The following is a 14,252-nucleotide window of genomic DNA, read 5'->3' on the forward strand; positions in this document are numbered from 1 at the left end:
TGGGAGAAGGATCTGCTCTGCCCCTACTCCAGTTGGGGTGACATGTGTACCACACTGGCAGGCCACTGGGCCTGCCCCGCCAGGCTGTCACAGGTCTGTTTACCTTGCAAGCGCGAACGGTGGCTCTGCCCTGCCCCTCCTACCACGCCCATGTACCACTGGGTCGCGGGTCTGCCCACCTTGTGGGTGCGAGTGGCGGCTCCGCTCCGCCCCCTCTCCAGAACAGATTTCTTGGTGGACAATAATTCCAGATGCCTGACATTTCTGCTTTTTAAATTTTCTTTTAATTTAACTCTAGTCACTTGTTCTGTGCACAACTATCATGCTCTATGTTGGTTGTAGCTGTCCCAATCTATGGTCTCAGAAACTGGGGAGGGAGAGGCTGGGGGTGTCTGTAAGGAAACAACTAGAAAAGAGCAGAATGGAATGGTCCTGTGGATACTCTTAGGTTCTGCAAATACATTCCGATCAGGACATCTTAGATTTAAATATTTTACTAGCCTCAGCTAAAACTTGTCAAATGTTTTGTCCTGCTAAAGAACAGGTACTTATTTATCTGGAGTTTAATTACAAATATAGCTTTGTTCTGCATGGATAAAATGCAAAAATGTCAAGAGCAGTTAACCAGAGTCGGAGCCAGTAAGAAAAACAGCTGCTTCCTCCCACCCGCCCCCCTTTTTATAGTCATAACACCCAGTTAGCAAAGAGACTGAGAAAGTAATTTAGTGCTGTGGTTAAGCGTGTGGGCATCAAACTGTGTTTGTGTCTTAGCTCTGCCAGTTACTAACTGTGACCCTGAGAAAGTTATTTCTCAGGTCGGTTTCCTCATCTGCGAAATGTGGATAATAATGAAAACTACCTCCCAGGATAGCTGTGAGGGTTAAATGAGTTAATACCTGCAAAGTGTTTACAAAAGCCTCTGGATAATAGTAGAAACTCAACGAATGTTAGCTATTATTGTTATTGTTATTAGTGAGGAGGGAACAGCTAAATATTTTGGTTTTATTTTATTTCAATCTAGCACTATGTAATTGAATTCTAACACCAAGTAAGGAATGTAGATGATCTACTGAGAAACTCTATGTGGTGGTCCAAATCAATAGGTGACTTATGCCTGGGCCGGGCAACAGCCAGCCCATTCAAACATTTCTGTGCAATGCAAGGAAATGGATAATGTAAATAACCTAGTGTGGGATTAGTAACCCAATCTATTGTAATGTTTGCTCTCTCAAAGTGATGACGTGGTAGCAGATGCCCAAAGGCTTTCTTGAAATCCAGAGAGAAATAATTTTTTGTTCATTTTTAAAAGTTTAACTTGTTATATATGACAGAAGAATGCATTACAATTCATATTACACATACAGAGCAAATTTTTCATATCTCTGGTTGTACACAAAGTTACACCATTCATGTCTTCATACACACTCAGTATAATGATGCCCATCTCATTCCACCATATTTCCTACTCCTATGCTCCCTCCCTTCTCTTCCTTCCCCTTTTCCCCTATGCCCTATCTAGAGTTCATTTAATCGTCCCATGCCCCCCACCACCACATTATGAGTCAGCATCCTTAAATTAGAGAAAACATTTGGCATTTGGGTTTTTGGGATTGGCTAACTTCACTTAGCATTATATTCTCCAATTCCATCCATTTACCTGCAAATGCCATGATTTTATTCTCTTTTAAAGCTGAATAATATTCCATTGTGTATATATACCACATTTTCTTTATCCATTTATCTACTGAAGGGCATCTGGGTTGGTTCCACAGCTTAGCTATTATGAATTGTGCTGCTATAAACATTGATGTGGCTGTGTCCCTGTAGTATGCTGTTTTGAAGTCCTTTGGGTATAAACCGAGGAGTGGGATAGCTGGGTCAAATGGTGGTTCCATTCCCAGTTTTCCAAGGATTCTCCATATTGCTTTCCATATTAGCTGCACCAATTTGCAGTCCCACCAGCAGTATTTGAGTGTGCCTTTTCCCCCACATTTTCGCCAATATTGATGTTTGTAATCTTAATAACTGCCATTCTGACTGGAGTGAGCTAAAATCTTACAGTAGTTTTGATTTGCATTTCTCTAATTGCTAGAGATGTTGAACATTTTTTCATGTATTTGTTGATTGATTGTATATCATCTTCTGAGAAGTGTCTGTTCAGTTCCTTGGCCCATTTATTGATTGGGTTATTCACATAATTAAATTAAACCCCTATCTCTCACCATGCACAAAACTCAACTCAAAGTGGATCAAGGACCTAGGAATTAAACCAGAGACACTGTGTCTATTAGAAGAAAAAGTAGGCCCAAATCTCTATCATGTTGGATTAGCCCCCAACTTCCTTAATAAGACTCCTATAGTGTAAGAATTAATGTCAAGAATCAATAAATGGGATGGATTCAAACTAAAAAGCTTCTTCTCAGCAAAAGAAATAATCAGTGAGGTGAATAGAGAGCCTACAATTTGGGAACAAATTTTTACCACACACACATCAAATAGAGCACTAATCTCTAGGATATATAAAGAGAAATCATTTTTAATATACTGGAAAACATTGTTACTTCCCAATAAGTTGTATAGTTATAGACAGATAGTTTCCTCCTGGCAAATAAGTAAATGTCTACTATGGTTTATACATCAGTCTCTAATGCGTAGAGTGTGAGTCAGTTCTCCAGGCCTTAATTAATTAACTCCGCATGAATTAATAAGTCCTGAAGCTAACAATGCTGATCCCTTGGGTCTGGGGAATTCCCAGTGAATGAAGGCCTGTGGAGTCTGGCCATTGAAGTTGTTTTATCTTTTATCTTTTTTTTTTTTCTGGTTTATCTCTGATTAGATATTGAAGTTCAAAAGAAGATGATTCCTATTTAAATCCCACCAATGTCATGATAACTATTTCTTTCTCTGTTTATTAGGAAAGGCAAGAATGCTCTAGATGCCCTTCTGGGAAAGCTGAGGTTACATTAGACTACACTGAAGGTCTGCATTATAGTTCAGTGAAGGCTTCTTGAATGTGGTAAGTAGTGGCAGAGTCTGGAAATGATTGGAAAGTTATTGAAACAAGAAAGATTCTCAGAAACATCCGCATGGTCCTTGTGTCCGAGTTTTGGTAATGTTCAATTGTTGTACACTTGAAATTTCTCTTTTGTTGCTTCCTGTGCCACACAGGGAAACTGGGTACTTCGTCATCATCTATAGTTTTTCGTCTAAAAAAATTATTTTCCAGAGCTCACCCAGCTCGCCATGCATGCTTCTGACTTTTAGACGTTCCAAAAAGTCATATCCACTCTCAAGAAGTTAGAAATTTGCTGCTATTGCTCAGAGTTTGGGAAATAGTACAGGTGTGAGGGTAGTGCTGCAGGGGGTGGCCCCTGACTGAGCAATGCAGCATCCTTAGAATAAAGCAGAGCCTCTCTGGCCATTGGTCTGGTGGAGTAACACTGATGGGGATAAGTTCTAGAATGTTTGGGATGAAGAAGAGCATGTTGCTAAGTGTGTGGATTCTCAAAACATATCTGCTGAATTCTATTCCTGGCTCTATCATTTCCTGGCTGCCTGACCTTGGGCAAGTTACAGGACCTCCTTGTATCTTAATTTCCTTATCTGAAAATGTGTTCAAACTTCAGAAGGTGGTTATAATCATGAAAAGAATTAATACATTGAGTATGCTTGCTTGGTAGTAAGCATAATTTTAGGACTGATTGACTGTGACATAATCCCCTCTTGTGAGAGCCAGTTGTTGCTTCTGCTCACCTTGGGATGGCATAGGGGCAGGCACCTCCTTCTTCCATGAATACTGGCTTTCCTTAGCAGCAGCACTGCCCTTTGCTCCAGCCCTTGATTTAAACAAACAAACAAACAAAAAAACAACAAAACACACACATATATATATATATATATATATATATATATATATATATATATTAGTTGTAGTTGGACACCAATACCTTTATTTTATTTATTTATTTTTATGTGGTGCTGAGGCTTGAACCCAGGGTCTCTCATGTGAGAGGCAAGTGCTCTGCTGCTGAGCCACAACTCCAGCCCAGCCCTTGATTTTTTTATTTTCTTCTTTCCCTCTCCTTGCACTATCTTCCTCCACTCACTCCTCTTTACTATTTATCTTTCTCTGTCTCATCTACCTGTCTCAGGATACAGGTGGAAATTAATGATGATCTTGACATATGTTTTTAATTTTAGGGGTTCAAATATATATTTATTTGTATACCAGTAGATATACAAATATATATGTACAAATATATACTTATTTGTTTATTTGGTTTTGTAAGGAATTAAGGAACAGATGTTCTATTTGTTTTCATGTTATGGTGGTAGATAGTGTGGTACTTCATGCTGGGTGGATATTTGCATCTCAGAAGTAGTAGTATATGCAACTTGCAAAAAATACCTTTAGAAAATATCTACTTCCAAATTTGGAGGAAGAAAAACACTTTTGAAACTGAGCACCCCTTAAAAGTTTTTTTTTTCATATTATACCTAAAGCAAAAGTAATTTTTGAAAAACGAAATGTTAGTGACACAAAGCCACATTTCTACGTATTCATTGTAGAGACTGCCATATGGACCGGAATAGGTATAATTTCTTAGAGCTAAAATTAAAATCAGCCTGTTCTCCATCAGCCAGATGTTAGTGTTGGAACAATATAATGCATTGCTTAACAGTATGAAGCACCCACCAGACTGATTTACGAGATGAGGAATGTTAAGGCCAATCAAGTGATCTAATTGTTTCAACAGTGCTAAAGGATTTATAATGGTCTGCAAGATCAGGGTTGTGCTAGTCTGAACTTACCCTCTGCCATCTCCAACCCCTGCTCACTTCTTTCCCTCCAAGCGGTCCGACTCTTTTGTTTGCCAGGCTTAAGTTACTTAGGAAACAGTTGAAAGTGGGGGTCTGGGTTTAAGTTTTAGGGCAAGATTACATAGGAAAATTAATGGAGGACTTTCTGTAATTACCCTTTGTGCATTTTGTAAAACCACTGCTGGGCTGGGAGTGACTGACAGCCTTGACTCCAGGAAGGTTTGGATGGTGCTTTGTTGTAAGGCAGGGGTGGAACTACTCAGGGAGAGAGCCCCAGAGGGACACTGCCAATCCTCGCCTGCTGAAACTCCTTCATTAGCCCTCAGACTTGCTCACTGACATTAACCTGGATGACATATTAAAAATCCTCTGTAACCAATGTATTGTGAAATGAACTTGGACAACGAGAGCATATACGGCCTCCAGATTTGATTATTCCAAGCGCTGTAAACGTGGAGAGAGCAGCATGATAGATGAGGGGTGCCAAGCTCTACATGAGGATCCCTCATACAGAGCAGGTGGCTGCGTCCCAATGACATTGAACTATTTGGTTCAACCCCAAGGGAGGCCTGGTTTGGGTTTTTCCCACAGCATGAGAGTTACTAATTCTTATAACTGTCATAAAGAAAATACCAGCTTTCTAGTAGTCATGAAAATTTTTGGATTGAGTTTCTGAAAAAGAGTGGGGGAATCAGGGCACCAACAGAAAAAGAAGACAGAGTTTATCTCAGTCTTTGTGGAGGGGTTAATATTTGCCAAGCCATTAACCAGTTAACAGGTGCAAAATCACTAGGTGTGAAGGTTAGCGTTAGAGTCTTGGCTTCATGGACTGCAATAGAGAGTTGAAAGTTGGATGCCAGTAATTCCTGTCACTCTGGAGGCTGAGGCAGGAGGATCCAAGTTGGAGGCCAGCCTCAGCAACTTAGAGAGACCCTGTCTCATAATAAAAAAAATTTAAAAGGACTGGGGATTTGGCTCCGAAGTAACATGCCCCTGGGTTTAATGCCCAGTGCAACAACAACAACAACAACAAAATGCATGCCAGACAAGCTGGGAGTTGGATTTCACAGGGTCATGGACACTTGAGAAGAGAAAAGGGACAAGACAGGAAGATAGCCAGGAGAAAAGATATAAGGAAGAAGTGAGACCAGTGACAGCCATGCCATGTGGAATATGACAGTCACAGTTCCCTTTTAGCATAGAACCAACCTACTGGGTAAAGGACAAGGAGGGGATCTTGAAATGTGGCCATAACCTTTTACTTGCCACCCTGCAGACTTTGTTGGCACTTGGTTGGTCTGGTGTGAGTCATCTGGACACAAGGTTGGCTTTTGGGAGGGAGAAGGAGGGAGAGATAAACTTCCCTTTCTCTTCTACATCTTACTTTGTTTTTCCTTACTGATCTTAGTTATCTGTGAGCCTCAGTTTTTCATGACGTACTGCCTGGGGTCATTTGACAAAGGAACATACAATTCCTCTGCTGAGGTGTGGTTCTCAGGAGACCCTTTAACTGGGTACTTTGGCTGCCCCAAAGAGTTGGAGGTAACCACAGCTCCAGCTTTGCCCTCTCTACTCCCATGGCCACTGGAGTCCTGAAGAACTGCTACTTATTACTGGCACAATGACTGGCAAACAAAGCCCAGATGAGTTCAGCCTTTTCATCTTTTTTTTTTTTTTTTAACATAAGGCTCACTTTCCAGAATACATTTAAATTTGTTTGTGGAGATCACAAGCACCAACATTTGCAGTTGCCAGAAAGATCTGGACCATGCTGTTTTCAGACTGGGGTTTAGGCAACTGCTCTGAGTTGCGGCCAGCTCCCTTTCCCTGTTGAGAGTGGGAGTAAGACAGGGAAATGGAGCGATAACAAACTGCAAAGTTGGGAGGCTCCTGCCAAAGCCCTTGTTCCCGTCTCCATCCCCTGGGCGGGTAACTGTGGTGTCAGAATAAACCTCCCTTGCAGAATCTACCAGAAGGGAATGAGGAGAATCCACTTCCCTTCCCTTCTTCTGGTTAACAGGCTCCTTGGCTCTAAGATTTCCATCTTTGCATTTTCCTACATGCACCCAGTTTCCATTCAATGACCAGCCTGTATTTAAATAATATGCCTTGAGGAATTTAATTCTAAAAAGCATAAAAACTTTGCCTGGTCAAAAAACACTTAGGTGATGAGTGTTTTGAAATAATTATAATTTTACCACCTCAGATTGGCTGAGAATTCCTGTATTCAAGTTTGTTGTTTAATATTGTTGTGAAAGGGGGGTGGGCTACTTTGTGCTTGGTGCAGAGTCCACGTGGGAAGCGTAGGAGCTGGGGATAGGATGGGTGGGTAAACCCTGCCAGGAAGAGAAATTGTGCTCTGATTGACTTAATTATTTGCAAGGTTGAGTTAGAAAAGTCATTTCCTTCAATCATTCAGATCCGAAGTACTTATCTTTTGAACACCCACCCTCCCATTCATGAAAGCATTTCTCTTTCACTGAAAAGCCTACCTTTGCTTCTCCCATTACACCCACCTGAAAAGGTTGCTCCTGGTAAGAGAGAGGAAAAGCAGTGTTCTTCTGGGCCTGCAGCAAATTCAGATCACCTTGGAAAAACACTGATTTTCATCTTCCATTGATCGGTGCCTGTTTATTTTTGTAACTGGTTTGATATTAGCTAAAGAAGATGCATTTTAAAAATCCGTCAAGCAAATACTTTGCAATTTGATTCAATATAAGAAGAAAGCCTCACCAAAAGGCTAACTCTCTCTCCTCTCTCTCTCTTTGGTGCTTGGGGTTGTACATTTGAAGTGTAATTTAAAAAACACTGTCTGTTCACATCAGCTAAAATCGAAGACCTCGTCCTCAAAATAAGAGATTCTGACATACCCCTTATGTCTTTGTTTTGTTTTTAATTATTCAATGCTACCTAGTGTGGAAAAGAGCTCTTGTTCTCCCATCTTAATGGCAAATAAGCAAGTTTCTAAACTCCTCACTGAGCCAAGGCCTACCACCTTGGCTCAGGTTTTACTTTTTTTTTACAGCTTGAGCATAAGAATGGTAAATTTAGGCTGATACTTAGCCAGCACATAAATAACTGTTCTGAGCCCTTGGGATACTCCTTCCTCATCCTCCTCTGGAACCACCTGGACCACCCCCATGAAATAGCAACTGAAGGGTTAACATCTGGCACAGCTGGGGTCTTCAGAGAAACTGACTTGATTGTTCAACCTTCTTTCCCTCCCAGTTGCTAGTGAATTTGAATATCACCCCTGGCTTGCGTTCATCATGCTGAAAATGACTGATTATACATCTCCCTGCTTCACTATTTCATGCAAACTCTTAAATTTTGTGGTGACATCAATAGTCTTTTGCTACTTAGGTAAAGAAAGAGCCACTAATTAGACATTACTCTCAGGAATTTATCTCAGCCAGTACACTTAGCTTCTTTCTTCTTATTCAACTGGGATTTGATCCCTAGGGACACAGGCATTTATTCAACAGTTTAGACCAGCTAATTAAAACTTTAAGGCTTCTGTAAATACAATTCTTCCTCTGCAGGCACCAGAACAATTGGTATGCTTTCATGGTAGGAGTAAATGCACCAGGGTTTATTAAAAAATGGAGATGGGCCCCTTTCCTTGTACTGTGAGGGGTCTTTCCAGCAAGACCCAGAGTGCCTGTGACCTTGGGCTTGTTACCCAGCCATGTTCTGGTCCAATGTTCATATCACTTAAAACTGTAAGGAAATTTTTTCTTCCCTTGGGCTTTCCTAGCAGAATTCTTGTGAAAATCTCAGGGGCTGCTGGAACATAGACAAAAAACAAAAACAAAAAAACTTCAGTGCTGTGGTCTACAGTGTTGCTGTTTGCACATTTGAATGAATATATGAGACAAACTGCTCTAGGCAACAAATGCATCTTTTGCAATGTTAAAAGTTAAAAGACTTTGAAGTTAAATAATGACAATAAGGGAGTGGCCATGGTTTATCTATATGATTCAAATTGTGCAAGAGTAGGAGGGATGTCACACGCAAAGCAAAACTATTTTGAAAGCAGCTTGGTTCATTGATAGAACTTTGGTTCCATCAATCAAGCCAAAATGAAAGGCTGTAGCAGTTAGCGTTGTGTTTTCAGACTTTAGTAACTTAGAAGAAGTCCACCGGAGCCCCAGTATTAATGAAAAATAATGTTACTTAAATATCTAAAACAAAAATGAGACATAAACTCTTCATGCTTAAAATTCTTACACAATTCTAAAAGAAATTTGAAGTTAAATAAACACAAAACTAGAGAGATAACTTAATATTTTTTCAATATTGATAGATGGGGTTTTGCTGAGAATAAATTGTTTCTTGTATGGAGATATGCATTGCCTACTACAATATATGTTCTTTTAGAGTTTAGTACTTACCATTGTGAACCTTTGGGAGTGACTCAATGCTCTTACCAATTTTCTCCAATTGCTCCCTTAAAAAATCTGTCTCCTCATAGCTCACTGTGATAGCATCTGGACTTCACTTAGTGTGATCACATCATTTATGTATCCAAGCTTCTTTCTCTTTTGGCTCTGAAATTTAAGCTCTAGTATTATTTGATGATGATATTATTATACTCAAGCAAACACAAACACTGAGACCGTGGCACTTCTTGGCAATAATAAAAATCTCTCACAGCTGTGAAGAGCCTACTATGCATCAGATACTGTCCCAAGTGCTTTCTTTATTTTAATTCATGTCACTAATACCCTATGAAGTTGACCCATTTTACCCATGGGGCAACACTGAGGTGCTGAGATTTTTCCAAGGTTACACAGGTAAGGGCAAAGCCAGGACAGTAACCCAGGCTTTTCTGTTTTAGAACTAAGCTCTTAACCACTGTGCTCTACAGCTTCTTATGGGTAATCATAATCCAGAATATACTTATTTTAATTTTTTATATGATATAATAAACACACAAAATTAAAAGTTCTACTAGAGAGCTCTTAGGACCTCTTAGAAATCAATTGTGAGCCCATTTGAGAGATAATCATTCAATTATCTATTCTTAAATCCTTTATTATTCCCAGGACCATTGTAACATAGTGTTCTTTAATTCTTTAAAGTGTAAAAATGTGTCCTAATTTTATCCACAGTTATCTCAGTTGCTATCTGGTGTTTTCTAAGCACATAACACTGTATTAGTTAATTGTTATAAAAGCCCTGCTAGTAATAGAGATGGTAACAGATATGACATGTAGACACACTGAAATGTAAACATGTATATAGTCCCAACAAGGGGACTATAGGATAGGCAGGAAATGTCGTTGCCTCTCAAAGGAAAGAAGACCAGGATGGGTGAGTGGGATAGACCCTGACAGATAGCAAGGGAGGAGCAGTTGGCTGGAAACTTGAAAGGTCTGTGTGGCTGCAAAACCCCAGTCAAGCCCATCCTGCCCTGAACATGGCAACTGGCAGAAACTTCTAGAGACAATGATTGAAGTGTTTTAAATAATTTGAACTTTAATGAAAGGTTACAAGAAATCTGAGAGTAGCAGAGTGGGAAAAGTAGAGAAGCAGGCATAGAACACTATTTGAGCCTCTTGCCCTTGGCATTCGTTCTCCCCACTCCCCTATATATATATCCTAAATATTGCATCCATTTAGGTGTTTGTTCAGGTTCACTTCTCAATTATCCGTATCTTCGGCAGGTTTATCTTGTCATTCTACTTACTTGTCTGAGATTGTAAATGAAGACAAAGTGAAGAGCATATCAAACCCATTCCACAACATCCCCCAAAGATACACTAAAGCACTTTTGGACAAAGAATTTGTCAAACTTAATTATTTCTTGAGCACATATCATATGCAAAATCCTCTTTTAGCTGTAGATGGACAGAAGGATGAATGGCCTGGGGTCTCTGTTGTCTAGAAATCCACAAGGTAAGATAATGAGTGGTACACATGAATGGAACAGATAAATGTCCGAGAGCGTGGCAGCTAAGGAAGAGGGTTGTGGAGCAGAACCAGTCCCAAACTCAGCTCTAGTAGCTACTGTCCAGGTGTGCTCAGGCAAGCAAACTTCACTTTCTGTATCTGTAACAGGTGACAATAGTACCTGTATCATAGATTGTTATAAAAGACTAAGTGAGATGATATCTATTCGATGCTTAGCAAGCCTGCTAAGACTGTGCTAGCAACGGCCCCTTCTGAATAGAGGTGTGTTTCTCTGGACTGGGTCATAGTCACTGGCTCATGGTCTATTGGAAGGTGAGGAGAGAGCCCTGGAGAGGCAGCGCTGATTTGGTAGTGCGGGGTTGAGTGCATGCGTGTACTACTGCCCTCTACTGGACGCAATTCTCAGAGATTTCTAAGAAAACCAAACTATTTGTACTCCCTGTTCCAACATCCTGCATTTACAAGGAAGTCTCCCCCTGTAGAGAGCTTCACAGTTCATCTGAGAGGAAATCCTATTGTCTGTCTGCTGCTCACCTGCTTTTAACTAATATGAAATCTGGACAGGTATTGATTTTTCTGCTTTTCTCTGAGAGCGCTCATCAGTCATTTTATATTACTGGAGAGTCCATTAGCAATAAAAATAAAGAGTGGAAGCTACAAAGCCCATTAGAGAAACCTACTCTATATCTTCGGGATAAGGGAAACAATTAAAAGCACATCATCTTATAAACATTGTAATGGAGTTATTAGAAGAGTGAATAAACCCAGGATGTGATTATCAAGGGATGTAATGAAATCCCTCTTCTGGTCAACTAGAAGGGTGTGCCTGACGTTCCACAGCACTGCAGAACATGGGTGAGATGAAAAGAAGATTAAATACTAGAATAAGAGAGAGTCAGCTGTAGGCTCATTTAATGTGAATAGGTTTCAGAACTATGATGGCAGACCTAGGCAAGAGGAAGTGTTTCAATATAAAAGGAAGAGATGGCAATGCCATCCTGCCATGGAAATTTAGGTAAGTTGATGAAAATAGCCACATCTTCCAGAGAGGTTGGGACAGACTTGCTCCGGTTATGCAGGTGGTCAGTGAGGTTCTCTTAATATCCCAGGAAAAGAGGAGAATGAGTGAGAACCAACTGGAATTTGGGGCTCCTTGTTGACAGGAGATGATGGAGAGGGGAACTTGTGCTGCCTGGGTTGGCATGGGAGTAGCTGACATCATTATATGCACATGTTGATGCTCAGAAAATATTAATTGTCATTCTCTTTTCCTTGGAGGTGGAAGAGTGTGTAGAAGCCCATCTCTAGTGAAAATCATGCTGCATTTAACTTAATTTCCTTTTCTTTTCATAGATTCCAGATAAAACAGCTTTCACTCTAAGGACTATCTGGATGCATTCTCTTTGGATAATCATTAAGTAAATTGTCTGATCCTCTTCGATCCAGAAAGCAAGGAAAACTTCCACAAAACCCTGATACAGATGGCCAGGATTATATTTTGTTTTCTCATGCTTGCTCAGACAGCAAGTTGTTTGGTATTATACTAGCTTTTTTTTTTTTTAACTAATTGTGAAGTTATTACACAGTAAGTTCTTTTCTACTGATTGTAATTTATTATCTGTAAATAGTATAATAGCAAGTACTGGGAATAATGTTAAAAATTCATTATCCCACTGCTCTAACCTATGAAATATCCACATTTTCCATGTTCTTTTAATCTTTATTCATATGAATATTTGCATTTTATGTAAAAGCTCACATTTTGCTTTTTCACTTGATGTTATTTTACATGCTTTCAAATGTTATTTCATGGTAGATATCATTGTAATTTTAGTAGTTGCAAAATATTTCATTAAGTTTATTTCTTTTAGTTTACTTATTCAATTCTCTATAAGGGGAATTGAAATTTTTACCATCTAGTTTTTTTTTAACCATTATAAGTAACATGATCACAGTTATAATTTTTTTCCACTTAAATTATTTCTTCTAAATAAATTCCCAGGAGTTGGGTTATTATGATCCTTGATGTGCATAACCAATTATTTTCCCAGAAAGTGTTGTTATTTTATTCTGCCAAGAGCAAAGAAGAGACTTCTCTTGCTCATCCTGTTGAGATCACTGGACACTGCTGACTGTTTCAGGCTTCTCCAAATACTCTCTTATCTATGGTCGTCTCTTTTTATAGCTTTTCTTTCTTGGCCTTCTTTGTAATCTTCATCTTTTGTTTTAATGTTTTTGTCTAACAATCAGGGCTCAGGCATATTTTTTTTTCTCTCCTTCCCTTTGGAATATCTCATTCCCTCCACAATGGGCTTTAGTCACTGGGTTTTTGGTCACATGATATCCCCAGACACATATCTCCACAGGTCAAGGGGACAGCCTAGTCTCCTTGTCTCCACTCCTATTCCCTCAAATCCATTCTCTTTAATAGAGCCAAAGTAATTTCCCAATATAAGTTGGGTCATGGCATCTTCTAATGAAAACACTTCAGTGGATTTCTACTGCTCTTAGGAAATAATTGAGATTCCAAAACAAGGATCCCAAGGCCTTTTATGGTCTGATGCCTGCCTGTCCCTCTCACCACTCCAGGATCCAGCCATTTCCTTTTATGTACCACAACCGCCATCTTACCTACATGACTGTCAGCCTTCCTCTGCCACCCCTGGGTTGGACTGACTCCTACTCATCCTTCAGGTCTCAAAGAGGCCTTTTCTGAGCACCAGGAAAATTTAGGTTTCCCAGTTAATGTTCTCCAAATTCCTTCTCCAATGATAACACTTACTATACTTTCTTGAGGCCTGTTCCCAGGTACAACAGTTCCCCAGCACCTCTGGGCTGCCTATGCTCAGGCCAGACATGCCCCTAAGTCCACAGAAAGCTTTCAGCAGCAAATGTTACAGTTAAAGGAATGGTGAGCACTGACTGCATACAGACTGGGCCCTGCCAGCGGTGTGGCAGCCTGCCCTTTACATTGTTCACGGCCACTTATGCTCCATATCAGACTCACTCTGTCCTGTCATGGGTTCTGCAAGGTGGTTGTGGCTCAGCCCATACTCACCTGGTTTTCCTCTCAGTTCCTTTAAAAGCAAATTTACAACAGAAGGGCTGGGGGGACAAACTACACTCCCTGATGCTATCCGGAGGCCATGATTGATGTTCATTTTCTCAGAAGGCAGTCTTGCTGGTCGAGGTTGCTTGCCCTGTGGGATAACCCTGAAATTCACCTCTGAGGGTCTGAGCTTCTAGGTATTGTGTTTGTGTTAGGTTTTGATTGCCCCTAGTGGCTGTGCCTCCAGCTTAAGGAAAAGGAGCAACCACAAGCAACCAACCCTAAGTGAATCACTGGGAGTAATGACAAAAGGGACCACTCCTCCCATAGATTCAAAGTTCTGAAAGTATGTTGTGCATCTCGAATGATTAATTTGTTTCTAATCTGATACCTTAGGTGGAGCTGTTAGCCCTTCTGGTTACATCAAGTCAGTAGCCTTCAGACTGAGCCAGGTATGAAAAGTATA

The 14,252-nt window shown here is 40.2% G+C and overlaps 1 long non-coding RNA gene across 2 annotated transcripts in view; it reads left to right on the top strand.

The window, feature by feature from the left end:
* LOC107152672 overlaps window positions 1-14,252 on the top strand; it is a 114,768-nt gene that overhangs the window by 66,761 nt on the left and 33,755 nt on the right. For both annotated transcript variants that reach the window (XR_007350065.1, XR_007350042.1), the window contains exon 3: window positions 2,916-3,016. This is a non-coding gene — a long non-coding RNA (uncharacterized LOC107152672). The remainder of the gene's footprint in view (window positions 1-2,915; window positions 3,017-14,252) is intronic.

Source organism: Marmota marmota, unplaced genomic scaffold (assembly GCF_001458135.2).
Source record: "Marmota marmota marmota unplaced genomic scaffold, marMar, whole genome shotgun sequence".
NCBI classification, from domain to species: Eukaryota; Metazoa; Chordata; class Mammalia; order Rodentia; family Sciuridae; genus Marmota; species Marmota marmota.